The sequence below is a fragment of the Condylostylus longicornis genome, unplaced genomic scaffold (genome assembly GCF_029603195.1).
Source record: "Condylostylus longicornis isolate FDR11 unplaced genomic scaffold, ASM2960319v2 ptg000027l, whole genome shotgun sequence".
In the NCBI taxonomy this organism is placed as follows: Eukaryota; Metazoa; Arthropoda; class Insecta; order Diptera; family Dolichopodidae; genus Condylostylus; species Condylostylus longicornis.
In genome coordinates, this window is record NW_026577996.1 from 1,874,169 (window position 1) to 1,900,773 (window position 26,605).

Sequence of the window (26,605 nt, forward strand, 5' to 3'; positions counted from 1 at the left end):
AGAAAAACTGTGACAAACACGAAAACCGCAACAACAACAACAACAACAACAACAACAACAACAACAATAACAACAGTGACAATTACATACAACCACTTAGTGCTCAAGGGTCTTCGGAACCAGAGCTTCTCTTGACTGACGCAGAGGAGAAACTCCTTCTCACGCCAGTAGAGGAAAAGGCGGCGCCTCCGATGGAGACGGATAATCAGGATCCTCTTGGACCTATTATCCAAAAAACTGAAGAGGACCTGAAAAGGTTGGACATCAGGGGAAAAAAACAATATTTCTCTGGTGCATCCAAGCGGCGTATCGCGGCTTATATCAGGGATGGCATGTCCCCAGAGGAAGCTCGCAGATATGAAAAGGAAAGGCTGGAAAAGCTGAAGGCCTGCGGATCGGGTGTTGTGGCCGACCATCCCCAAAAGAGGGAAAGGTCGGAAAGCAACGCCCCTGATGCAGGGCCCTCAAAGAAGAGGTCGATGAAGGGCAATGTTGAGGAAAAGGTCCCTGGGAACATTCCTCAACAAACCCCGAAAATGACTTCTTATCGGGAAGCAGTAGCACAGGTCAAATTCCAAATGGGGAAAATCAAAGTAGCCATCATGGATGAAATGGATAGGGTTGTGGACTCTCATCCACAATTCACTGCAGCGTTGCAAAGGGACGGATGGATATCCGTAACATGCAACAATCAGAACACCAGGGAGTGGATAACCAGTGTCTGCAGGAAGATAAAGCCTTGGGACGGTTGCGATGTCGTGGTACTGGATGGCGACGACATGCCCAAACAGCATGTCTGCGTCACCTACGTACCAAAGGACGAGACAACCGTTAGTCTCTCTAGGGACAAATTTCTAAGTAGAATAGGGAAGCAAAATCCCGGCCTCAAGATAAGTTCCTGGAGGGTGCTGAGGATGGATAAGGAAAAGGACGGGGGCTGCTCCATCACCTTTTCCGTGGATTATTCCGGATTGGAAGATCTACGGAAAGCGGAGTTCCGACTTTTCCTGAATTTCTTCCGTGTTACCGTTCGGGTCAAAGGAAGAAAATCCTCTCAAGGTGCTGGCGGCAGGGCAGGACAAAATAAAAAACCAGTGCCCACCGCGACAACGACGAGCACTTCAGGCCAACCAAAAGAGCCAAAACTCATTGGAAAGTCTGAAGTCGCTCCGAAAATGGCGGCAAGGGAAACGGAAGGACCATCGACCAGCACGCCAAATACAAGCGTCCCGGGAGAACCAAAAGGGCTCAAGCCCATTGGGAAGCCCGGAACTGCTTCGGTATTTGCTGTTGAAGGGGCTAGCGTGGCACCTGGCGGCAATGGGAGGTAAGGCTCATGTAAAGCCTTTGTTTAAAGGGCCAAAGCCCATAGACAAGAGCCGGAGAAAATAATATGGCTGTGAGGTGCATCCAAATAAATCTACAGCATGCTAGGGCATCTACTGATATTCTAGCTCATAGATTTATGAAGGATCACCTCGATATCGCCCTTATCCAAGAGCCTTACATAGTGAAGGATCAGGTTAAGGGCCTAACAGGTGTGCTATTGTATGATAATACAACTGGGGGCAGGCCTAGGGCTTGTATTTTGTTTAGTAAAAGGCTAACGTATTTTCCCATTCCAGATTACTGTTCTAAGGATCAAGTAGCTGCGTTGGTGAAGGTAAAGTCCTGCGGGGGCTGGACAGAGTTCATTGTGTGCTCATCCTACCTCCCGGGGGACTGTGCCCACCCGGACGAGCAACTAAAGGATCTAGTGGACTTTTGTGGAAGGAGGAACTTCCAACTTATAATAGGAAGTGATGCCAATGCCCACCGTCTGGAGAAGCAGCAATATAAACAAAAGAGGTGAGTGCCTACTTGAATTTATATATAGCAATAAATTAATGATTATGAATGAGGGCAATAGGCCAACATTCATAAATCCAATTAGGGAAGAGGTCCTTGACATCACCCTTTGCACTGAATTTATCGGCAGTAGGGTTGGTGGATGGCATGTCTCAAATGAGACATCCATGTCCGATCACAGGCAGATTAGGTTTGATATCATGGTCTCCGGGGGCCTGGCAGAAGAAATTTATCGGGTGCCCCAATCCACAGATTGGAGTCAATTCGAAACGCTCCTCATGGATGGGATTGGATCCGTTCCTGCTTCTGTCAGAACGGTGATGGATATCGAACTGGCCAGCGAGGCCCTGACAGCGGCTATTACTAATGCCTATCACGGGAGCTGCCGTGCTAAGCCGAGGCGGAGCAATAGGAATTGCCCGTGGTGGAATGAGGAGCTTTCAAGGCTTAGACTAAAGACCAGGAAGCTATTCAATAAGGCCAAGGTGTCAGGTTCGTGGGAAGAGTATAGGGACTCACTCACAAAATACAATAAAGAAATTAGGAAAGCGAAGAGAATCTCGTGGAGGGCATTCTGCAAGGGCATTGATGAACTCCCCAGCAGTGAGCATCTTAACAGAGTGCTTTCCAAAAAGTATGCTAGCGGGTTGGGCCTGATGGAACGTCCTGATGGCTCCATGACTGAGAACGGAAAGCAGACGTTGGAGCTTATGGCGTCAACGCACTTTCCTGACTCGGAGATTCTTCGGAATCACACAAATGCAGTCATCGAACCGAGGGCATCCTGGCCCAGGAGGGATGACTGGCAACGATCCCGTCTGGTCTTCACGATGGGCAGGATTAGATGGGCTGTTTTCTCTTTCAGGCCCTTCAAATCTCCAGGTGATGACGGGATATATCCTGCATTTTTGCAGAGGGGTTTCCAACATATCGCTAGAGCACTGTTGGAAATTTTTCGTGCCAACTATGCGTGGGGTTACATCCCTCAGGCATGGAGGGTGGCTAAAGTGACGTATATTCCGAAGGTGGGTAAGCGACCAAGCCACCACCCAAGGTCTTTCCGTCCAATCAGCCTTACTTCTTTTCTATTGAAAGCAAGGGAAGCAATCCCTTGCATGAATCTCAGTACGCCTATCAGTCGGGAAGGTCTACTGTACTCGCTTTGCAGAGTCTGGTGGGGGTCCTTGAAAACTCACTGGAAGTGCCACGGGAGGTGGCAGTTGGCTGCTTCCTTGATATAGAGGGAGCTTTTGACAACACCCCATATTATGTCATCTGTGAGTCGTTCCCTAAACGAGGAATTGATGCGACGACTAGCAGATGGGTTAATCGGATGCTACAGGATAGGATTATTAAGTCCACCATAGCTGACTATATACTCTTCATCTCCGCTGCAAAAGGATGTCCGCAGGGCGGGGTTCTTTCACCCCTCCTGTGGTCCATTGTAGTGGATGATCTAATCGCTGCTCTCAGGGGCTCCGGGGCGCGTGTCTTGGGGTACGCTGACGATGGGGGATTCTCCTGTCCCACTCGAATCCCTTGGAATCTACAATCTACAATCTACGTTGTATCACGAAAATCATTATTATAAATTAGAATTTCATTATGTGTGGTAAAATATACAAAAGGGTAATAAAATTTCAGTCTCATCTATTCTTTAAATTACATAGCAATCGTGTAACAATTTAATTAGCACAATATTCAAAATGACTACGCAATCATAAGATCTAATAAAAAAATAATTATTTGATATTTTTATTACCAATTCAATGAAAAAATTCACAATGATTTAATAGGAATAAAATGCTGTAGAACAACAATTGGTTTGATTCACCTCTAAACGTGCTATTTTTCACTTCTAAAAGAATATAAAATATATTTCACGAGTTACAAAATTAAAAATGAAAAAAGAAAATTAAAATTTTTTATTAAATTATTTTGTTTTAACAATATAAACGCAGTCATAAAAATTATTTGACCTCATTTAATTCGAACAAAGTGCCATTATAAAAAAAAAATTATTTTGTTTTGTGTTTAATTACGTTTAAAGCTGGGCTTTGACACCAAAGTACAAGTATTTTTCTATATGGCGAAAAAATTGTAGAAAAATTTGACGAATTTAAAAAAATTATTAATTTAAAATGAAATACAACAGTAAATTACAAATTCTTTAACTCAAATATTATGAGATAAAACCCAATGGCGGAATTGTATTTTGTATTATTAAATGTGATATGAAAAGGCCTAAAATTATTTTAAATGGAATTTCGATATAGATTCTTTTTCAATTGACTATTATGTGCCATGGTGCACCAAACAATTTTCCGCTAAAATATAAAATGTACCGAAGATTTTTTTCCAAAAATTTACAATGAGCTTTTTGGAAAACAAAGAAAGTCATCTCACGTTATTTATTCTATGAACAGCAAAAAATAATTATTTGATATTTCAAAAAACATAAATATTTTTATTTTCAATTTCATAATTGAAAATTTTTGTGCTCTTTAGAATAAACATATTAAGAGTTTACTTTAGAAAACATATGACTGAAATTTTTTCAGTTTTTGCTGGTAGGGGCGCTGATGGAATATTATCGGGTTCGGACTGGCTACGACTGATGTATGTTGTGGGTGTCAGAATTGCAATACGAAGGTTGGCAACGTAAAATCTTGGCCAACGGTAGGCGAATTAAGAAAATGGCAAGAAGTAATAATAGAAAATTCTATAATGTCGGCTAAGTCGCAGAAGCTAAAGAAGCCATAGAACAAAACAACGCCACATTACTCCATAGAAAAATAGATATTCCCTCCAACCAGAGCCACCGCAAATCAAAATCGATAAAATGTAAGAATGGCAGTTTACTCACATAGACCAAAAAACTATTGAATAAATAGAAATATAATACAGGAGAGATTACAGCGGCCAATGCACTACAATCAATAGTAGATAAAATTTAGCAAGGCGAAGAACTCTCTAAAGACTGAAAAAAAGAACTAATATTCAAGCTACCAAAAAAAGGCGATCAAAGGTATTTGGAGAAGCGTAACAGTTCTTAATAATGTGACCAAAATAATACCCTTCATAATAGGACAGGATAGTACAAAAATTGTACATTAGAAGCCTAAGAGAAGAACAGGTGGGCTTCCGCTAGAATCGTGGGTGTACCGAACTCTCTAACGCAAATAGATTGATAGTCTATCAATTAGTATAATGGAACACATCTCTGTATGCAGCTTTCGTGGACTTTGACACAATCAAGCGAGGCGTAATCTGGACTGTACTTAAGCAAAAGCAGAATCCCTACCAAACTCACACAAATTATAAAAGCGCTTTGTACAGACAGAGATAACTCTTTTCCCTTTTGATTATCACTGTATAAGGCAAATGTATAAATGAGGTAGCATCACTATGCAAAGGAATCATTTGGCAGTTTGCACATAAATTATAAGGCCGATGACTGGAATATGCCGATGACATAATTCTGTCGACTCACTCAGCTGAAGATATGAAACTCATCATAAATAAATTAGCGGAGAAAACAGAGAGAATAGGTATGAAAATAAACATAGCCAAGACCAAACTGATGAATTAATAACACAAGTCAGGCCCTCGTTTACGTACTACAGGATGAAATGTGGTTGGTGTCCAAAGCCAACATGCAAAAGATACAGTTCTTTGTTAATAAATGTCTCAAAATAATATTTGCAAAATATCCTGGCCAGTGTGAGAATCTCTTCATTGATTACAGTGACCGTATGTGTGAAAATTTTCCAATGATTTGTCATATTTATGCGAATATATTTTCGTTTTCCGTTTAAATCTTATTTAAAGAATAAATTTTAAAATAAAGCTTTTTTTTCTTAATATTATTGTACAACGTCAAAATAAAATACGCAAGGTAAAATTAAAAAAATGTCAACAAATTTATTAATAAATCACAACATTATTTATTCATTTATTCAAAAAAGAAAATTAACATAATTTACTTACATAAAATATTTATTTATATTTGACTTAGAAACCTTTGGCCTTTCATTCTATAGAGGCTTTATTAATAAATCAATAATCACAACTGTCATTTTAGTAAAAAAAAAAAAAAAAAAGAATAGAAAAAAAAATATTATGATTCAATTTTTTGTCTCTTTCTTTCTTAATTTGCTATTGTTTTGTGATGTTTTAGACAAAATAATAATTCTGAAATTGTTTTGTCGTCGGAACAGTCGACACTATCGTATCGATGTCGTCGTAAATGTCATCAATGTTGTCGCTATCGCTGTCATTATCATTTTACTTAAATTAAAATCATGAAATGAATAATATACACAGCGACGTTGTTTAAAATCTGACAAGGTAAATGAGAAAAAAAAGCTAGCTAGTGAGATACAAAACGGCAAATATTACGTGATTACAATTTACAGCCTGTATTTTCTCGCATTTTTTTACTATTTTTGCATGTTTTTAAAACAATTTTATTTAAATTCATGATCAAGACAATGAACCTTCCTGTGAGTTCAATTCATTATTGTGTATAATTATATTCCAATAATATAATGAAAACATAAACATAAACTTATACGTGGATATACAATTGTGTGTAATATCAAATAGAGTGAATAAAAAAACGACGTTCAAACTAAAGTCAATTTAATTTCCTTAATGTAAAAGAAAAACAAACTACAAGGCATTGAATTGGGTGTCAAATATTCTTATTCTCTGTAAAAACGTATTAGGGAAACACTGGGTCAATGTAGTACAAACATTTTAATGTACATGATCGCGATGTAAAACATTCATATTTTTTTTTTAGAAAACTTCTGCCATTTTTGGAATTATTCCAATAATTAATTTAAAAATTTATTAATGTTTGGAATATTTTATTATGCATATGAATTATTTTTTTTAATTTCATAATTCACGCGGAACAAATTTCGAGACAAAAGTGAATTGAATGTGTCTAATTATAATTTAAATTGTAAATTAAATAATAAAAATAAAAATTATGAGAGGATTTTGAACTCTTTTTTAAATTTAATTCATATGGACACAAAAAGCGGATAGACTTTCTGGCACTACAACCGAAATTAATTTATCCGACACCAGTTTCATTTTTCAAATTCGGAGAACTGTCAACATGCACACCATTAACATAACTCCACGGAACTTCCGTATTTCAAAATATACAAAATAGAGATGGCCATATGAATATAAAACAGAAAATGTAACATGACTGGAAACTACTGTGATTGCATTTTCATTGTCTTAATCCCAGTGGTAGTTGAAATTTTATGTTATTTTGACAACCATAGGTCAAATTATAGCTGTTCAATAAAATTACAATTTCATCGTATAAAGTAACTGCGTCAAAAAAAATTTGTATTGTACATTTAATTTCGAATCGATTTTAACGTAATAAATGCGTTTGTAATTAATAATTTGCAAATATCACAATTTTTCAATTAAAAGTAAAAACGAAAAATGTCATTGTACAAAACTTGACGGTTTCTTAATAAAAAAGAATTTGTTGAGTCTAAGAAAAAATAAAATAGTATCAAATTCCTATACTCGAAATTTTTCAATTCAAATTTCTCTACTTGCTTTTAATTAATGTTGTTTCCAAAAATTAGTTTTTATAAATGAATTTTATTGCATATATGCGGATATAATCAATTATGGCTTAAATATTGTATACTGCCAAAATTGATGAGATATGCAGGCAATACAAAATTTTAAAAACGTAAATTAGAAATATGAAAAATCGCATGCTTCCATTAAAGCACATATGCCCTGTTTAACAACACAAGGCATAACATTTACAACTAAAAATTAAAGTGGTGATTTTGAATGTGCATTTAACATTGTTACGCAAGGCGTCGGTACCAAATGGTCGATATACTTAAATTAAAATTTTCATATACTTCGAACAACATAATATAGAGACGTGCTAAACTGCATAACTTTGGAAGCCAATTGTTGGATTTAAAATGTAAATTTGGGTTGTTCGGATCTCTCCATTGGTAAATGGTAAAACAAATTGAATTGATTTGATGTCGACGTAAAGCGTGAAACAAAAAAAAATCACCCTTTCTAAGTTAATTTTTTAATTTTCATAATATGAAATGTGTTCAAAAAAATACTTTTCAATTATGATTATGTTGCAATATACAATTGCTTATTTAAGAAAATTTTTTTACCGCAAATAAATTATGGACTGCATCTTTGCAAACAACAATAATGTTGCTTTTCATAAAAGGCATTTATTAGCTCATGTTGTACGCGGAATATAAAAGAAATCTTTACAATCACTTTTATTTAACACCTTGAAAACAGATACAAACAAGTTCCATTCATTGCATTTTCATTAAATTCATAGTGCGAAACATTTTGATTTATTAGGAACGATGTGCAAATTTTTTTTAAATACAGAGCAATTTAAACAAAGAAAGCCTCATATTCTTTGCTTCGCCATTAAATTTTGTTTTTTTTTTTATTTAAATTTATAGGTCTACAATAATTCGTGATAATATGGGTTTCAAAAGTGAAAATATTTTTCAGAACAAAATTTTATAGTAACATATTTGTTGTACTCGCCTATATTATAAAGGGTGCATATTTGTTGCGATACTCAGATTCAAATTTTAAATCGATCTAGTTTAATCTGTGAATACGTGTCCATCTGTTGTTGGAGCGTTAATTTTAAAACACAAAGAGCTATAGAGACTTGAAATTTGCCACATAATTTCAGTGCGCTATCCCAAAGTATCAAACGGATCCTCTATAAAGTTTAAATTTAATTTAAAATTCGAAATCAAACACCATAAATAAATCAAATAATTGACACTTAAATCTTTAAATATTATTTTTTTTTCGCAAACAATTAATGTAATAACTTCAAAATTCAATTTGTTTTTTAATTTTATAAATATTCATTTAATAAAATTATTTAGCGCCGTTATTTAAATCACTTAAATGTAAAAAAGCATTAAAAGTTTAAAATTGAAACATGCAAAAACAAAACGAAAATTACTTTAATTATTATACTATGAACAACTGAAAATAAAGTGAAAAAAAAATTTAAAATTATTAAAATTAATTTATGCAAAATGATTTTTTCCCCTTTTTAATTAAATTCATATCACGCCTTTTATTTAAATTGAACATAATAGAAAAACATCGATAATTTGCAATTACGTGATATTAGTAAGACAGAGAGATGTAGAGAGAGAAGACAGAGACGAAAATAACATAATAAAAATGACATCATTGCAATCGAGAACTATAACAAGAAACACTCATTGAATAAAATTACAAAAAAAAATTGAAAATTACAAACAAATTTGCATACAAATGACGAAAGGCCGCAAATTCTAGCTGCATTTAACACACACAAATAGTTCATCATATTAAATTCGTTTTCCTCATCACAAAGAGTTTATTAATACAAAATTTTCGTAGAATTTTATAAAAACAAGGAAAAACTTTTAGTTTCCACTTGGAAAATTTTATAAATTTAATGTTCACACAAATTCTAAAAAAAAATTATTTTATAAAGAAAACCACAAAAAAAAAAGAAAAATAATCTAAACGCATTTTAAGACGCGCAATAAACGATATAAATTCCATATGGGGAAATCTAATACGAAAGAGGCGAAGTGTCAGTGGCGAGGCTTTGAAAGTTGTTTTTTAAAAAAACATTTTAAAGTTTGTGAACTATCAAGTCATAGTGGATCCGTTTCGATATCGTCGAATCCCAGTTCTATTTCTGCAAAATCTACATTCATTAACTTCATAATCAATAAAAATATATACCCTAAAAAAACTGAACTCCATAGATAACATCCTGTTTTCTGTTTTTCAGAACTGAATGGGTTCTGCAGAAATCATTTTAGTTGTGACCCATTTCTCTTACGTACTATAGGTATATTTGTAAGTGAACCTATATCCCATTATGATTCGTTTAACAGGATTCTTGGTGTGGAGTATATCTATAATATTGAACATAATATAAAAGTACTTTAATGCTTTGTTTACTCTATTATCGCATATCGAAGGAGTACTCAGAAGTGTACCCATATTTGCCATGATGTAAGCAAGGTGCCCTAGTTCTTAGTGAATTAAAGGCCAATTTACCTATAATTCAGGACCATTCTGGAAGTAAACGTCTCAGACTTCAATGTTCTTTCGTTGGCTGTATGTCATTAAAGACGTTATTGCCCATCGAACGAGCTAATTCATTGTACCTACCAACATTTGAAGTTGTCCAGAAACTGAAAGTGGTTCAAAGAACCCGAAGTAGACTTCCACCTTACTTCGCCAAACTTAACTTTTAGAGCTTTGAATTTATTTGAATTGAACAAAATTAAAATTAATAAGAATGTTAACAATTAAAATGCTATTATAAGGTTGTTCTTAAAAAATAACTCTTCCTTTCGCTTTAGTATGTTGTAAGTATACTAAATTCATTATTTAATTTTTACTATTAAAAATTACCAATGGCTCTATTATAAAGTGTGATTAATACTATAAACAAAGTGCGAACACCATACATATAAAATTTTAATTTAAATCTATTTTTTCTTTTCCTGTTTCAAATTTGAATGACAATCATAATTAATAGTAAGTGAAAAAAGTCGATCGGAAACGAACAACAATTATTGCTGTTGAAGGTGTCTTACTTTCAATATATTGTATTTATTACTTTCCAATATAGCAACAAAAATTGCTAAGCGAATAACACAGGCCATTTGCAATTTTAAATATTTTGAAGGTTTGTTTGCTCCATTTCTATAATTTATTTATTCAATTTTATAAATAAAAAAATTCTTGAAAATTCTAAAAATATTCTTAATCATTTGAAAAAATATTTCCTTATAATTTTAGCTTTTAAATTAAATATTTATTTACATGTAATGGATAAACTGTGTAGATTTAAGAACATATTCTGTCTTTTTTTCTCTCTTTTAAATATTTTCACTTTTAACGTTAAATAAGAGGAAAATAAAAATAAATTAGACACCAAATAAAAAGTTTCTCACCTAAGTCTTTTATGACTTTTCCGTCTTTATTTATGCAATACAAGTATTTTTTTTTATGAGTAAAATGCTACACTAGGATACTATGGTAAAAAAACAAATTGTTCAAAAGCTTTTGCTCAAATTTTTGAGTCATTGAGCGTTCACTAAACGAATCAAACGTCGTAACTACCTAATAATCCTGTAAATATAACTTTTACCGCTATCGAGAATCTGCGCAGCCTCGCAAATTAGATGTTCTATAAGCTGCCAGATGCATCAATCGAAGAACCGATTCCATAACCACTGAATAAGTGGTCATGTCGGTTGAATGTCAGAAATGCCAAATATCATATTTTTTCTGCACATGTCTTAATCGAAAATTTCGTATTGCTGCTTAAGAGCTTCGAAATCGGGTCCGCTCGCAGCGATGTCCATAATTGTATAACACTTCAAAAATTTTAATATTAAATAAAAAAGTTAATATTAATTTTAAAAATCATAATGTCAAATGATAATAATTGCCAACCTGCGACAAAAGTGTTGAAACTCAATAAAAACGAAAATCAATGATTTAGTTTATATAAATACACAGCAGATCAATCGCAAACATTGCAGTTTAGAAACAATTGCCTGCCTTATTACCCTAATACAGTATCTTAAAGCTTTTTTTAACCATTCTGTTAAAATTATTTTTTTTACGGCTGCGCTATATTTTTTTACATTTATTACTAAAAGTTTCCAAATGTATTCATTTTATTTACTTGTGAAATGTTGTGTCACTAAAATCGCTAAAGTGATAGTAGAAATACTGCCTTTATTTATTATCTTGTTACGTTACCCCGAAATGTTATACTTAATATTTTTGATAATTGTATTTTTTTGATTTAATACACTTCGGTTGTATAGAGAGTTCTTTGCATGAATAAACACTTAAATGCACGAATAAACAGTAGAAAATTGGAAAATATTAATTTTCATATTTCATTTACTTAATATTTCTATTTCGCTTAGATTAATTTTAAATAACAAAAAAATGAAACAATAATTTTTAATTATCTACTTAATTCTCATATTAATGTGCACTTAAATATAACTTAGTAATTTGCTAATACATATATAATATTAAATTTATAGGAAAAGAATGTTGTATTGCCACTTGAAGATAAAAATGTAAAATACTTCAAAAAGTTCAATAAATGTTCGAGATATGAGTGTTTTAAATTATTCAGAGTGTCCGAGACTCGAGAGTAGAATACGTTCAGACGATAATACAAAAAAAAATGAATAGAGCAAGTCAAATTTTCCTGTTTTGTTTCCCGAGTTGTGAATAAAAATGTAAAAATTGGACGATTTTACAGAAACATCAATTTTGAGTTCTTGAATAAGTCGAGAAAGACGGTCTGGAAAGAGAAATCTCATTTGCTCTTGTTTGCTCACCTGGACGCAACCTAACACTCTGTTTTGGGAGTACCATCGATTCTTAGGCACCCTGTATAGAAATATACAAGTAAGAGTATTTGTATTTTGTAATCAACAAAATTCTTCAAAATCAATTGAAGCTTATCTTCAATTTTATAAAATAATTTAATAAAATAAGTGTAAACGCAAATTTTTATATTTCTTTTAAAATACACATAGAGTTTTATAATGTTAGAGAGCCTGATATACCATAAGTCTATTCATGTACATATATAAATATTATTTACGTAATAGACGTACAATCATAAAAAATTTTAAATTACGATGATGACGCTGAAATAATTTCCATTTTAATTACTTTTAATGATTTTGAAATATTCACCTGCTGTATATGTAAATGTTCTTCAACCTACATACACGGAAGATTTCAATTGTCAATCTAATAATAATTAAGGTTATAACACAATAAAATAAACATGACTTATTTAAAATATTGTGAATGTATAATATGAAAAAAGCATTTTGACAATAATTAAAAATTGTGAATTCAACTACGTGTGTTTAAAATAATAATTATTATATACTTACAAGTTATGAATAACATTAATTTAATATATAATTAAAATATTATTAAAAATCAATTAGAAATTGTATTAAATGTGACTGAACAAAACAAAAAATTTTAAGAAAAAATTATGTATGCCGAAAATACGCAATCAAATAAGTAGAAAATTTAGTTGAAAAAATTTAGTTAAGCTTATATTCTTCAGATTATAATTTCGGAGTCCTATGTATGTGAGTGACATTGATAAAATTTTCAGATCAAAAGCAACATTTAACTGCAATAGAACTCTTTGCAAATAACAACTTTCATAACCGGTCGATACTATTGCTTAAAATAATATTGTGATTAAATTAACTTTCGGATGATGAGTTTTCGAAAGAAATGCCCTGTTATCATGTTAGAGAAATGCGAAGAGATTCACAGAAAGATGTTGGTTTGTCCATAATTTGTAGTCTATACTTTCCTTTTGTTATCATTATGATCATAGCATCTTAACAGCTTTAGGTTGTTATTTTATTTTTTTTTTTATTTCTAATTTATTATTTATTTACATTTTTAAAATACACTTAAAAAGTAAAAACGCTGAGAAAAAATTTAACCAAAAGGTAAGAAAATTAAAAAACCCGCAATAGGTGTGTTTGTCAATGCATTTTTTAACCATAAATTTTTTATTTTTATCTTGAATTCTCTTGTAACTTTTACAATTACAAACAAATTTACATAAAAGAATAACATAATTTAAATATAGCTCTATGTATATGTATATATATAAACGTATTTAAATAAAGTTTTCAAAACAAATTTATTCAACCTATATTATTGCGGATAATGTTATTTGACACCCAAATGTGTTTAAATGAATGTCTCGTATTTTACAACTATTTATGGATACCCACTATATACATATATATTTTTTATTTTTAATTCATATGGTTTAGAATAGGTTACACAAATACACAATTAAATTTCAAAAACCACTTTTGTATAAACTTACTTGGTTTAATTTTCTAATAGTATAACAAACACATCTATGCAAATGTAATTTACATTTTCATATATGTAGTATGTTTATTTTACAGAAAGCGCTTTAAGCGTTGACAACTTTACATTTTTTTATTATTATTATTTTCAGTAGAGATTTTTTATTTCTGAAAGAGTGTGATCAAATTGTATAACAAATTTATAGTTTCGTTTAGAAATTATTTGTACTACTCACAATTGAGTTTTCGTAAAAAAATGTCAACTAAGATTAGAATTGTTAATTCCAATAGGTTTTGTTTAACATGAAAAAAAAATATAAAAAATGTATAACACTTTTCAATTTTGTATAAAACTTTTTCGAATAACATTTTCCAGTTTTGTATAACACTTTCCTGTTTTGTATAACACTTTCCAGTTTTGTATAACGCTTTCCAGTTTTGTATAACACTTTCCGTTTTATCAAATTTTTTAATTAGTTTTATACAAAGTTAGTAAATTGTTTTTCTATTTTTCATTTCGGAAGTTTTTACAATATATGGCGCCCGAGCAGGGGAATTCTTATTTTTTCATTTTAGTAAAGTAATAACTTTTATGTGTTAAAAGTAAGCATATATATACATGTACAGTCAGTTTGTACTATCCATTTAGACCGTATAAATAAAGTGAACATTTCTATTTTATTTTATTTATGCAATATTTATAATATTTTTTTCAAAATCATAAACATAGTACCTACATATCAGTCCGAATTTAATCTCAAATCTTAGAAAGATGAACATAAAAAAAATGACATAAAGCAATACTTTATCAATGATGCATATGATATAGAGAAAACCATATTGCAACCATCATTATTGATATTTAAACATAAAAGAAATAGAAAAATTATATGATAGATGCATAAGCATAAATTATTGGGACCACCATAACACAATAATAAAATAAGTCATAAATATAAGAAAAAAACGAAATATGAGTATATGAAAGCATGTAGAAATGTTTATTATAGGGATTTATTTAAGAAAATATTTAAAATCAAAAATTTTATATTTTTGGGGGATAGTAATAAAGAAATGCTATTAAATAAATGAATTGCTTTATTTTCAAGTGAATGGTATTTAAAATTCAAGGAGAAATTGAACATTTTAAATGAAATCTTAGATTATACAACAAAATCCAAAAAAAAAAATAGTTCACGTGTATTACTCACAGATTTTCAATTTAGCTCCTAATTGTTCATTTTTCTTAAGCCCATTCGAAGACAAATAAACCATCTAATACACATTTATTATAAAATTATAATCAAGGAACGAATTTGCATTGAAAAATAAAATAAATAACAAAAAAAAAATTTGAGTTGCTAAACAACAAAATTCATTTAGAACTTTAGGATGAAAACTGCAAAATTTCCATTCTTTAACATCAAGCAACCTACACTATAATGCACAAAAACATTCTAAAAATTCACAATCACATCAATATTTTTTTTTATACCAGTTTTTCGCCAATTCACCACAAATTCTTTAAATGAGGATAAATTTATACACCAAAACAAAAAAACCAAAAAAAAAAACAAAAAATGACATGGCGCTGTGATCTTTAATGATGACTGTATATGCCATTAATAATGATGAAATTGATGACGCTGATATAACCCACTCAAAAGATACAAAATATGGCATGGTATAAATTTCAATGTAAATCGAAATTACTTAAAAAAGAGCAAAAATAAGACAAAAAAAATAAAAACGAATATGAAGAATTAAGCGGTTTCAAGATGATTGTAATCTTTTACACACTTAAATATCTTTGATTTTAATATACACACGAATACCCATACATATACGAGTATATTTATACATAATTTTATGTATTTCTAATATTAAGGTTGCCGTCCAAACAAAGATGGCATGAAATTCTTTTATACTTCTTTATTTGCTCTTACTTCTATGGTATAATTAATTATTTTCTATTATTTGATTATGGCTGATTGGTTGCCAGTCGCAGGTCCACCGTACCCTAATTACCACCACCACCCTGAAACCCTTAGGCCGTCATTAATCGTATTATTTGATTACATTCCTCAAAATTTTATTCTTAATTCACACATTCACACATAATGGTTGAAATTCTCTAAGTTGATGAACTGATGGCACCCGAAATGGGACCAAAGTCTTTTTTTTTGTAAAGGATTTCTACTTAAAACATCAAATTTAGAAAATTTTTTTTCAAATATCATTATATTTTAACAAACTCTAGCAACTCTATATTATTTTGCAAAAGCAATTTTAATAGAGGTTCTTACCGCGGTCAAATGGAATTATACATTACATGCGCACATGTACCTATGTACATATTTATTTAATATGATTCGATGTATTTTAATTGTAAGATCTTGCGATGGAAGGAGTTGTAAAATAAAATCAAAAATAACATTCGCTTTTACAAGAATTTTTTCTATATTCCCCCGATTTATTTTTTCTTTTATGAAATCGTATAATATTCAAACTAATAAAAGAAAATTATATTTTCATTTCTTTGAAAAATAATCTTACAAAAATGTACTTTTATGATGGAAGGAAATATAAAATAATGTAGTGCTTCGTTCATAGAATCTTTTCCATTTTAATTTTTATAAAAAATTGTACATAACTAGATGAAGTTCAAGAATAAGAATCTAATCTTTAGTGTACTGAATTAATATGTTAAAATTTATGGTGATTTGTGGTTGATTAAATTATATATAACTGGCACAATATGGTTAAGAGAAGAGTCAAACTATTCTCTAATTCAATTGTTTTACAGATAACTGCAATAATTGAGTACACGTTTTAAACCTCAAGTTTCTCTAAAATTGCCCCTCAAAACAAATATTTTAGTTTGAAATTATTACGTTACCATTTTATATCAGCTTTCTCCATTTTAAATGCAAAGGAACGCGATGCAATAATGCCATAAATCAGCCGTCAGCAAACTTTTGCGCGTTATGGGCAAATATGTACTACGTGAGAATGAGTATGTGCCACTGAGAATTCTTAAAATTTTTTTTAAAAATATTAATAGCCGCAACCGGATAAATTTTTCTGTTCAGAGCAGTGTGATGGGCCACATTTTGAAGTTGAATGGGCTGCCCATGGGCCGACTGTTATAAATAAAACATGAATTTAGTTGATTGACCCTGGTATTTCATGCGAAGCGTTATGAAATTTTACTGAATTTTAATATTTATACAAGTTTCTTAGGTTTCATCTAAAAATATTGTGATAAAGGTGAAACTAATATCAGTTTTCTTGCTTTATTGTTTATGTTAAAACGCAATTAAATGGTATCAATGAAAAAGAACTTTCTGGTTTAACAAATATAAAATAAAAACAAAAAATAAGAATTAAAATGAGCACTCTCGAATAACGGTACATTCGCGTTCATATAAATTTACCGGAAAAAAGGAAAATTTTTTGTTTTAATGTTTTTTTTTATTTTTTATTTGGTTTTGCTATAATAAAAGGTACATTTTCATGCGCTTCAATGTTTATGCGTTCTGGTTGTGAATTAAAATGTATAAATATAAAAGAGAAGATCAAAAAATTATTCAAAGTAAAAGCGAACAAACAGAACAGAACGCTGTTTTTTTAAATCAAAAATTAAATCTCTTTTGATTTTCCTGAATTTTAATTAAATAGAAAGTATAGTAAAACTGTTTAAAGTTGCATATTTTGTATGCAATAAAATTAATTAGTATTTACGCCGCAAATGTACACTCGTAAATTGAAAACATATAATTTTAACGCAATATACAAATGCGTTCTAAGAACGTTTAATTCTTACAATTTGGATGTCATCTTATTTATATTATATTTCAGTAAGCTTCATCATCACTATCATTATTTTCGTCAGTTAATCGTATTATTATACAACAATATAGCTTATATAAGTAAATAAATAATTTTGTTGGAATTTGGCATTTGGCATTTGGCATTTGACATTTGATATCTGACATTTCCAAATTTGACACTTCTTTTATGATAAGTAGTTCATTAATATTAGATATGGATATTGAGAAAAGTATAGCAAAAACATAAATAATATTGCATTTTGGAATAACTCCACATCAAAATGCTTAAATTATTCAACGTTTATAAATATAATTCTATAAGCATAAAGGCCGCATTTCAGTTAAAAAGACTTTACATAAACAAAATAATAATGATGGAAATCTCAAAAGCTTGTTACATTTGAGTTGTTTTCAAAGCTTCTATTTAAAAAATAGAAAATATCGGCACAAAAAAGAGATTTGTTTTATGTTCAGAAACTAATTTATTTTTTATTGTCATACAAAAAATAAAAAAAAAATGTAGACAGTAGAATTTTAATTGTGCTCTCATTCTATTACATACATAGATATTTATTATGGCAACATTTATTATGGCACAGTAGACACACACATTATAAATAGTTTCAATCAATCAATTAATAAATTTTGAATAATCTAAAGTAAAATTCAATAGATTATTTTCTGTTTATATTAGAATATTAATAACCAGTACAGAAAATCTATCCGTAACAATATTTGAATTTTGTTATTAAAGTAAATCGAGAATGCGATAGCACTAACTAAGAAGTGGCAGGAACGAATAGTAGCATGTTATTACTTTTTTTCAACGATAAGCTAATAATAAACGGTACTGCCAGCAAAAAAGTCGCTGCGGAGTAACTAGGGTAGAAATAAGTCGCTCATACATATTTATATCATGTCAAATAAAATTCGGAATATGACATCATGTATTGGAAATATTCAATACTTTCATTAAAATTTGTGATAATTTTCGACCTTTGTCTTTTAAAGTTCAATAAAACAGAACTATTTTTTCTTGTCTAGTTTTGCTTAATATTAGAAATTTGTCACCAAAAATTCTGATGAAAAATTAATTTTATATTTTGATTCAAAAAGTAATTTTTAATAAATTTTTTTCGTTCCGTTTCTAATATTTCTGGTGCAGGCTTGCTATATCTTATCACAACTTTATTTACATAATGATAAAAAATGTGTTTTTTTTTTCTTGATTTCTTAAAAGATCCTACGATAAAAATTTTAGTTATCTTTTTATTTAGTAAACAAAAATATAAAACCAATATTCAAAAATATACAAACAAAACAAAATATAAGTAAGTAACAGTAATAATGAAATGACGTTCAACACATTACACTTTTGGTATGTGACATATCAAAGAGGAATTTTGAAACAAAACCAATTTCGATATAGAACTTCGAGGTACGTAATAATTCCAGTTGAAATGAAACTTTTTTAGTTCAATAGTTTCACGGTAAATAAAAGTTTTCAAATAAATAATTAAATTGGATGCCATTTTTTTGAAGATTTTACATTTTCTACCATCTTTTCAGTAATTATCATTCAGTGGATAGATTGCGACTACTACTCTGAGTACTCACTAAACATTGTCTCCCCATTATCTTTCTCTAGTCGTGTCGTTCTTATCTAAAAGAGAATAAAACTGTAGTGCACATACTGTCAGAATATGTGACAGTGGCCCGCCTCAGACTTGTATTGGAGGGAGCTTTTTGGTCCCTTTTGAAGTCACAGTACACCTCGCTGTTGCAGAACAATACTCGACCGGAGCCTGGAAATAGTGCTCATGTAAATCGGGCCGAATTTCACGAAAGATCCTATGGGTTGGAGTTGAAAAGGGGCGAAGACAGTTAATTATATTATTAAAAAAGGCAGAAAACAACACTACGTTTATTTTTAAATCGAATGTTTACTATAAAGGTGCTTCTGTAATGTACTTGAAATTAATTTTACAGAAATACATTGTAAATTATCTTTTAATTAATTCTTAAATAAATTTTATAAGTATGATAAAGTTTAATCGAATAATAAATTATTGAATTTTTATAATAATAATCACTACAAAATTTCTAGGTGTTGTAAGTGTAAAAAGCTAAAAACGTGATTAAAATCTAAGAAAACTAATTTTAAACTATTTGTAATTCAGTAACAATATTCTAAGATCAATTTGTCATAAATGAGATCAACAACAACTATACAGCAATAGTAGGGTCATTTAATTAAATTCACTTTAACCTTTTTTATATGTCATTCTCGTCTTAGTTTTATAATACAAAAACAAAATTAAAAATTAAGCTGTTGATATTACAATGCAAGTCAATTAAACAAAAAAAAAACATTGTATTTACACAAAAAATTTAAGAATTTTTTAAAGTTCAAATTTACCTTAATTTAAAAATTGTACCTGAATTTTTAGCATTGAATAATAAAAATAAAGTGAAATAAATAAAGAACCCTAAAGGTCCTTAGCCTTAAAAAGAAAACAAAAAAATATTTTTGTTAACGTTTTTTTTGTATACTGAGACAACAGGGAATTGTTCACTTATTTTAAAATGCACACGTGAACCCATACAAATACGATTAACTGGTTGGAAAATTTCTTAAAAAAAAAAATTATACCTGGTGGGCATGAAATTAAAGAAAATTTTGTATGCCAAAAACGTTTTGCTTTTTCTTGTTTGTTCTTCTAAAATTAAAAAAAAAAGTCTTAGAACAAAGTTCAGTAATACATGCGACAATGTGTAAAAAACTTAAAATTTAAAATTTGATTCGCCTTGCTGGTAATAAAGGGAAGAAAATCAGGTTAAATTGAACAAATCTTGATATTTTTCTCTCTTTTTCTGACATTTATTTTTATGCTTATTATTATTAAAATTATATTTTAATTGAATTTTTAATGGTTTGAAAAGTAAACGGTACGTTTTTATTATTTAATTTAACTTTTCGAGAGAGGGAGAGAGAGAAAAAAAGCTGCTCTAAAATAAAGTGAGTAAGTATCAAATTCCAACGAATTCAGCTTAAGGTTTGTGTCTTAATTCGCACACGCAAAGTATCTAACTAACTGTTATGGAATTATTAATAAAACCATCAAACATTCCCAAGATCAGAAAAATATTGAGAATCAAATACTAATTGCTTACCTGCATTTAAGTATATTTCTCAAATTTTAACTGCTTTGTACGTCAAATATCGTTTGGCAATATAATTTATCATTCCTTTTTTAACGCAAATGACAAGAAATATTTTCATTTCCAAGCCCTTTTTTTCTGGTCTTATCTAAAATATGTACAAAAACTCTAAAACTTTCATATCGAATACAAATATTTTGATTACACATTTATTAACAATATTTTATTTTCTTCGTTTTCCATTTAATTTCAGTTTATTAAAAATAAATATTAAAGGTATGTTTAAAAAAATCAAAATACAAATAATTGTTTTTTTTTGTAGTGAAGTTGAAAGAGCTATGAAGTCGAAATTTTTGATTTTCACAGAAATTATATACCTAACCTTAAAAAATGGGACGTTTTTATGAATTGTTTACTCATAAAATATGCAACGTAATTTGACAGTTTCTGTAAAACAACAATTTTTTTGACAAACGTTTTAATTTTTGGGTTAAATTTTCTGTTGAATTACTTTAGTATTTCTAACACAAATTAAAAATTTAAATTAAAAAATTACATATTTTTTTGTTCGCTTTTTGAAATCGGCTTATAGTGAATGTTCGGTTTTTCTGAATAAATTCTCGACACTCTCGTACTATTTTTGTCACGACATATACGAATGGAATATACTTAATTGAGAATTTCAAGTGGTAAAATTTAATAAAACTAGAATTTCTTATTTGATCATCGTAACTTTTAAATATAGGTAACATGTTTTCCGTTCATATTCCCAAAAATTTGTTCACAATGTGAAAACACGAAATCACAAATTACTTAATGAAGACATTTTCATTTTAGAACAATATTACTTCTTGCAACTTGAAAAAATCTTAAATTAAACTTATTTAAGAAAAATAAATAAATAAATTATTTATAACTCAATTATCAACACGATAATTCAATTTAAATAACAAAAAATGACTTAATATTTAACAAAGAAAAAAAGCAAATTTGCTGAAAATCTTACTATTATACTAAATATACAGGCATTTTTAAAATAGTAATAGTAGTATTTTGTTGAATAAATTTACAAAGAAACTCGTTTATCTCACCTACATAGGTATAATTGCATATGTAAGTGTATAGAACCAGAACTAATAAAATTTGTCATTAACCAAAGTTGAACTTCGAAAATATACATTAGTAAAGAAAATTATGTATATAGATGAATGAACACATTCAAAAAATTAAAAAAAAAATCATAACAAAGACTAGAGCCTTTCCGACCGAAAACAATAAAATATTCCCAAGTTTCTTTCTTTCTCTGTTTTTTTTTTATTTATTTTATATAACACCTCTGTATGAGTTCATTTTTAAATGGAAAAATAAAAATTTTACTTTGGTTCACCTTTTGTTCTATTTCAAACCCAAATTGCCGTAAAGATGGTATTTTTGATTTATTTTTCTCTTAATTTTTGTTATTTTTCTTTTTTTTTGTTTCGTTAACTAACAGTTTTCCACCTACAATTGCTTATATTGGATTTGAGTAAGAACAAAAAGTAAAATTGTAAAATTAAATAAAGAAAAATTTATATTTATTATACTGTTGGAGCATAATTAAGTATATGGTCACCAAATTCTTATTATAATGAAGGAGATACAAAAATATGGGTCTGCCAGACTTCCGTTATTCGAAGTTCCAAAGATCGAACAGCTCTTTAAAATAAACAAACGTAATTTCTATTGAAGTTTTTTGATTGTGTTTGATTATTCGAAATTGATTTTCTATTTCTAAATTATTATTTTTTTTTTATATTTAGAATGATTGACATGTAAATTCTCAGTCCTTATAGTATGAAATTTTATTTGACTAAATTTTGTTCTTGAATAATTTTAAAATCAGTTGGTCAATTCGAACAACTTTTCTCCATAGAACCATGTAATGAAAATTGAGTTTCTATATATTTTGCATTTCTCAAATGGCAAATTTTTATATTACTACACCTATACATCTAATCTTATATCTAAAATTGTAATCTAAACAATTAACAAATTTATTGAATATATTGAATAATAATGTACGCCTGGTCACTTTATTAAACATATTATACCACACGCAAACCTTAAATATTCTGAGAATGAGACAAAAAAGCAAAAAAAAGAAGAGAAAAACTCTACAAAATTAAAGTCATGTTTTCTTTATTATGGTAATTATTTTGCAGACAAATCTTTTAACGATCTTAAAAAAAGTAGAAAAAAAATTGAATAAAAATAAAATTTGATCGATTTTCCACTTTATTGCCTTCATTAACAGCTTCCCTAATTTTGTGTAATTTTTTAAAACTTTATCATTTATTTTTTATATACCCTGTATTTAAATACAAAATTCTCTATTAAAAATTCTATTCTCTTATTCTCATTCATAAAAAAAATGGTTACCAAACAATTAAAATCGATCGTCTTTTGATTATTCCGATAGACTTTTCTGTTTAACTTAATTTAATATAAAACGTCAATAATACACAATAATTTTAAAAGAAAAAACTGTTTCTTAATTTTTGAGGTTCTCTTTCTCATTACAACAATTCACCACACCACAACACAACAGAGAACAAATACAGAATGGAGAAAGGTGAAAAACGAAATAAAAGAGAAGAGTAAAAACTTTAAAATATTTAATTAAATATAATTAATTAATGGAATAACAAAATCATAATAATTAAAAATAATTATTTTCTTAAATTTTTAATGAAAAACAAATAAATAATTTAAAGGTGAACTAATTATATGAGTGTACTTTTTATTCAACATACCTTTGTTTTAAATTTTTACTCCAACTTTTGTTGCTGTTTCTCTTCTGTTTCTCTCTTAATCCAAATTTCAATAAATGTTTTTTTTATTTTATTAATTATTGTTAGTTTTATTTTTTTTTTTTTAAACTTCTCTTTCTCTTTTTTTTTTGAAAAAAAAAATAAAAATAAATTTTTTTTATTGCTTTCTTTTAATAAATATTTGTATAATGAGATTTGATTTGAATAAAAAATAAATTTGAATACGAACTTTGTAAAAAAAATAAATAACAAAAATCAAGTCTCGTCGTAGTTAATCGTTCGTTTTATAACAATAAAATGTTAATAAAATTATTAGTTTTAGTTATTCAACAAAGTTTTTAACTTTAGAAAAACAAAAATTATATATGTATGGAAACCGTTTTCTTTTAATTTATAAAATAGTGATGAATTTAGTAATAATGGTGAATTTCTAAACTATATTAAAATTAAGAGAATTATTTTTTATAATTCTCTCTCTAATGACTCCTACCTACAAGGTTTCTAAAATAAAATTCATAACCAAAAATTAATTAAAAAAAAAACATAAAATTTAATGCGTATTAATTACATCATAATTGGAAAATAAATGAAATCATTTAATACATACATACAAATAAATAAAATTTTAATTATTTAATTAGAAAAAATCAAATTAAATAAAAATTTTATTGTTATATTTTTAAAGGCCTGAGGTAAATTTACCTGTTCAAGTTTTCTATTGTCGTATTTTTTTTTGCAATCATGTGATCACGCCATATCCTAAAATCTTAATAATAACAAGATTCAGTTCTATATTATAAATATGTATGTATGTACACTAGTTCTCATCTTTTAGGTTTGACGTAAACAAAACTACATTATAATTTAAATTATATTTAATGAATATTTTATATAATAAGTTTGTAAGCATGTGTATTGGAGAAAATTGCAGCAGTTTGAGTGATAATGTTGAGAATTCTTGTTCTCAATATGATGTGAAATTTTTGAAAATTTATATAAATGAGGTAGATATAATATTTGATCTCAAATTGTGTTCAATAATACTGATATATGCAATAATAATAATAATAATAATAATAATAATAATAATAATAATAATAATAATAATAATAAATAGTTATAATAATAAACAGAACAACACTTGGTCCTTGAAACATGCTCGTCTATTAACCTTTATCAAATTGTTGTGTCTAATTGCTTTTGAAAATGACACACCATATGTTTATTTCAACTCTGACATGACTCAAAAAATGCATATTATAGAAAAAATCGAATGTTAAGGTTTTGAGGTTAAAATGTTTTTCTGGTTATGGCATAATTTTGTGATTTTCAAGCTGGAGAATTGGCATTTTTATACAAAATATAAATGTTTCAAGTGCTTATTTCTGTATAAATAACTCAGAAACCGTATTTTTTTGAGTCACGTCACGGTTTCAGTAACTGAGCGTTATATCCGATTACAATTAACACATACATTATTTAAAAATTATTAGAATATACAAGATTACTTAAGCTTTCAATTCAACTTTAACTTTATATCCAAATATTTTAAAAGTGTGCCATCTCTATAATTAAATAAAAAAAAATAGAGTTTACTCAAGAGAATGAAGAGAAATATTTCTTCTTGTTTTTTTTTTTTAATTTAAATAATTCTCAACTCTTTGATATTTAGCTTCATCTTCATTGTTACCTTAGTGGAGAGTATAGTGTCATAAATATATTATGGATATCTATTATATACCGTATAAAATGTGTATATAATATCGGTGTATGTTTATTTATTTATTAACATGTTATAATTTATATTCACATGCATTATAACGTAAAGAATTTTTATATACATATGTACATATGAATATGTTTGTGTTGAATACAGGTAGTTCACGTTTCATATATAATATGTATTATGTGCAAGATATATGGATATAATTTTGTTAGTTAGTGATTTGATCATTCGGTCAACTGCTAAATATATGTATATGAAATAATGTAAAAATGTTTGGGAGCAATAGAAAGAAAATATTTATGATTTTTTTATTTTTTAAAAATTTTTTTTCAACATATTTTTATTTTTAATTCTATTGACTATGCAATTTTTGTTTTGCATTCAATTCGAAAATGCACCATTAACACTAAATAATAATTTTCACGCTAAACCAAGGTAAAAAAGAAATAAAACTGTAAATAGTAAGAAACAACATTTCCGCTTTTGCTTAGCAAAAATTTTGGTAAGTTCTGGTAAGTTTTTTCTATCCGTTTTTAAAAATTCACCATTAATAATATTTTTTTTTAATTTCTAAATGAGAAATTAAAAATTTCAAATCTAAAAAATTGTGAGATCAGCAGCGTTTGATCACCATTTTTATTTTTTTGTTAAATTTTTTTTCGAAAAATTCTTTTCTTCTTCGTTTTCACTTTAATAAAAAAAATTTCCATATTTCATTTTTTTTTATAATTTTCACTTAAAAAATACCTTTATTCTGAAACACGTTTTTAACTTTTTTTGTGCGATTTTGTAATATTTTTATAATATTAATTTTGTTATTATGTTGTGCATATGCATATGTATATGTAAATATATTATGTATACCTTAAAAAAATTAATTGCAAAAAAACTGCGCAACGGAGCGCGATCTCAAAGAATTACCGTGACTCACACCTGTGAACGTTTTACTAAAGACTGTTTTAAAAAATAGTTTTTTATTTACAATTTTTCAAATATCAATGAGTAAAATTCTTGCATTGATCGAGTCAAACAAATACATACAAGTGTTTTTATATGAAATACAGAAAGAGTAATAAAATGAAAAAATAAAAAAAATATTCTCCGAAATGAAAACAACAACAAGAGTTAGGGAGTTTTTAAAAACATCAAAATCAAAATGACTTCAAATTAAAAAAAAAACAAAACTACTGAGAAAATGTTGAGTTTGAATATTTAGTACCTAACATAACCACATATGCACATATAGATTAT

The 26,605-nt window shown here is 28.5% G+C and overlaps 1 protein-coding gene across 4 annotated transcripts in view; it reads right to left on the bottom strand.

Annotated features, from left to right (window-relative positions):
- The window catches only part of LOC129607562 (uncharacterized protein PFD1115c), a 54,167-nt gene extending 27,851 nt beyond the window's left edge, over positions 1–26,316 (bottom strand). For 2 of the 4 annotated variants that reach the window (XM_055518625.1, XM_055518622.1), the window contains exons 1-2: positions 26,102–26,316; positions 23,611–23,747 (exon numbers count right to left, since the gene is read on the bottom strand). The gene's annotated coding sequence lies outside the window, so the exon portion shown is untranslated. Of the gene's footprint in view, positions 1–23,610; positions 23,748–23,857; positions 23,971–26,101 lie in introns of all 4 variants that reach the window. The other 2 variants (XM_055518623.1, XM_055518624.1) reach the window with 2 other exon arrangements.
- Positions 26,317–26,605: the final 289 nt, after the last annotated feature.